Source organism: Schistocerca serialis, chromosome 2 (assembly GCF_023864345.2).
Source record: "Schistocerca serialis cubense isolate TAMUIC-IGC-003099 chromosome 2, iqSchSeri2.2, whole genome shotgun sequence".
NCBI lineage: Eukaryota > Metazoa > Arthropoda > Insecta > Orthoptera > Acrididae > Schistocerca > Schistocerca serialis.
In genome coordinates this window covers 243,225,222-243,228,995 of record NC_064639.1, presented here as the reverse complement: position 1 = coordinate 243,228,995, position 3,774 = coordinate 243,225,222, and positions in this window count along the sequence as shown.

Here is a 3,774-nt window from a genome sequence, read left to right as displayed (position 1 = left end):
CTCCACACTGGACTCACCAGGTACACTCAGTCACCTTTTATTCAGTTTTTTTGGAACAGCAAACGAGCACATTTCGCTTATTATAGTCTACCACAGCAGATTTCATACTGGGCGTCATGTTAGCGATATTTTACCACTGAGTGATTTCCCACTTAGGAGCAGGAACAACTTGTTAATATTGATTGACAGAAAAGGTAATTGCAGCTCAAAGAAGGAGTTACGCGACATAAACGAAAGCTAGTAGGCGTGTTTCTGCATCTGAAAAATGATGTCTATTCAAATTTTGCGCCACTCCCATAAGAGTGGCTCTAGCAGCGTTACTGCGAGTAGGCAAATCAGGTTTGCTTTAAATTCAAGCTGTAATGGTTGTGAGCGTTTGCTTTGAGATTGGATGTGGTGAGTTTCCGTTAGCTAGGAGTGCCTTTAAGACGAGCAACACGCCATTATTAATACACTACTGCCCATTAAAATTGCTACACCAGAAAGAAATGCAGATGATACACTACTACCCATTAAATTTGCTACACCAAAAAGAAATGCAGATGATAAACGGGTATTCATTGGACAAATATATTATACTAGAACTGACATGTGATTACATTTTCACGCAATTTGGGTGCATAGATCCTGAGAAATCAGTACCCAGAATAACCATCTCTGACCGTAATAACGGCCTTGATACGCCTGGGCATTGAGTCAAACAGGCCTTGGATGGCGTGTACAGGTACAGCTGCCCATGCAGCTTCAACACGATACCACAATTCATCAAGAGTAGTGACTGGCGCATTGTGACAAGCCAGTTGCTCAGCCACCATTGACCAGACGTTTTCATTTTGTGAGAGTTCTGGAGAATGTGCTGGCCAGGGCAGCAGTCGAACATTTTCTGTATCCAGAAAGGATCGTACAGGACCTGCAACATGCGGTCATGCTTTAGCCTGCTGAAATGTAGGGTTTCGCAGGGATCGAATGAAGGGTAGAGCCACGGGTCGTAATACATCTGAAATGTAACGTCCCCTGTTCAAAGTGCCATCAATGCGAACAAGAGGTGAGGGAGACGTGTAACCAATGGCAACCCATACCATCACGCCGGGTGATACGCCAGTATGGCGATGACGAGTACACGCTTCCAATGCGTGTTCACCACGATGTCACCAAACACGGATGCGACCATCATGATGCTGTAAACAGAACCTGGATTCATCCGAAAAAATGACGTTTTGCCATACGTGCACGCAGGTTCGTCGTTGAGTACACCATCGCAGGCGCTCCTATCTGTATTGCAGCGTCAAGGGTAACCGCATCCATGGTCTCCGAGCTGATATTCCACGCTGCTGCAAACGTCGTCGAACTGTTCGTGCAGATGGTTGTCGTCTTGCAAACGTCCCCATCTGTTGACTCAGGGATATAGACGTGGCTGTACGATCCGTTACAGCCATGCGGATAAGATGCCTGTCATCTCGACTGCTAGTGATACGAGGCCGTTGGGATCCAGCACGGCGTTCCGTATTACCCTCCTGAACCCACCGATTCCATATTCTGCTAACAGTCATTGGATCTCGACCAATGCGAGCAGCAATGTCGCGATACGATCAACCGCAATCACGATAGGCTACAATCCGACCTTTAGCAAAGTCGGAAACGCGATGGTATGCATTTCTGCTCCTTACACGAGGCATCACAACAACGTTTCACCAGGCAACGCCGGTCAACTGCTTTTTGTGTATGAGAAATCGGTTGGAAACTTTCCTCATGTGAGCACGTTGTAGGTGTCGCCACCGGCGCCAACCTTGTGTGAATCCTCTGAAAAGCTAATCATTTGCATATCACAGCATCTTCTTCCTGCCGGTTAGATTTCGCGTCTGTAGCACATCTTCGTGGTGTAGCAATTTTAATGGCCAGTAGTGTACCTCTATGTGTTTGAAAGAGGTCATGTAATAGGGCTACGAGAAACTGGATGTTCCTTCTGCGATATTGCAGAAAGACTTGCAAGGAATGTAGCCACTGTGCATGAATGCTGGCAGGTGTAGTGAGGAGAATGTACGGCCACAGAAAGACTGGACTCCGGATGGCCATGTGTCACTACCGAGAGGAAAGACTGTCGTGTTAGGCGTATGGCTCTTTCACCTCGTACTGCTTCTGCAGCAAATATTTGATAAGCAGTTGCCTCCACACTAACACAACGAACTGCTGCAAATCAGTTACTTCAAGAACAGCTCCGAGCCAGACGCCCTGCAGCGTTCATTCCACCGACCTCAAGCCAGCACCATTTGCGACTTTAGTAGTGTCAAGCGAGAGCTAACTGGAGGGCAGCGTGGAGGTCTATTGTTTTCTGATGAAAGCTGCTTCCGCCTCGGTGAGTGCGATGGCCGTGTGTTGTTTAGATGGGGGCCAACTGAGGACCTAGAAACAACCTGTTTGCGTGGTAAGACACACTGGACCTACATCTAGAGTTATGGTCCAGGTTTCGGTTTCGTATGGGAGAAGAAACGCTGTCGTGATTATCTCAGGCGCTCTGACTTCAAATTTGTACGTAGTTCTGGTGATTTTACATGTTGTGCTGGTATTCATGAACAGCATTTCAGAGTCTTCCCAACAAGATAACGCTCGTCCACGTACCACTATTGTAACCCATCCTGCTTAAAGGGTGTCGATATGTTGCCTTGGCCTGCTCAATCACGAGATCTGTTTCCAATCGAGCACATACGGTATATCATCGGACGACAACTGCAGCGTCATCCACAGACACCACTGACCTACCAAGTGCAACAAGCATGGAACTCCATCTCACCTACTGACATCCGGCATCTGTACCACACAATGCATCAACGTTAGCATCCTTGCTTTCATCATTCTGGTTGTTACATCGGTTGTTAATGTACGAGAATTTCACATTTGCAATGGGTTATCTCTCGCTTACATTAACCTTTGATCTCAAAATGTTAATCACCGAAATATGCTACCTAGACAATGGTACTCCCGAAATTTCATTACTCAACATCAATTATTTTTTGGTGTTGTAATTTTTTTTCCGTCAGCGTAGGTGGTTGTGTTCACCGTTCGCAGTCCGTAAACCATCTTCGAAATTTATGCGATCTGGAGTCAAGCGCCAGGCAGTAATGAGCAATACAGGGTGTTCCATTTATCGTCGCCGTTCCAGACAAGTTTTCGTCCAGACGCAAAATAAAAAAAATGTATCAAGCTCATTTTGTTTACCTGCCACGGGGACATTAAACAGCATGATCGCCTTCCATGTATCTTTGTTCGTTATGAAATTGTGTACAGCAGTCCAGATTTTTTAAACAGTATCTCGTATTTTTTATTCATAGAGGCGCTTCCTCGCTTCAAGACTTGGACAATGTATCACATTTCACGTGTTCACGTAAACACAAAATTAAGTTAAGAATAAAGGAAGGCAGTGATCTTTAATACCAGTATATACGAGGGTGAGTCAAATGAAAACTTTAATTTGTAATACCAAATCGAAATTTCGGACCGTTATCCTGTAAGTTGGTAAGCGTGCTACAAACAGCGTGCAGAATGGACTGTAGGTAGAAGCATAGTGCAGATGCACACATACCGTCGCAGTATCAGTATAAAGATGGCTGCCCCACTTGCGACTTGCACCAGGGAAGAACAGCGTTCTGTTATTCGGTTTTTGCGTAGTGAAGGTGTGAAACCTATTGAAATTCATCGACGAATGAAGGTCCAGTACGGAGATGCATGTTTGTCACAGCAGCAAGTCTACGAATGGAGTAGGAAGTTCGCAAATGGGGT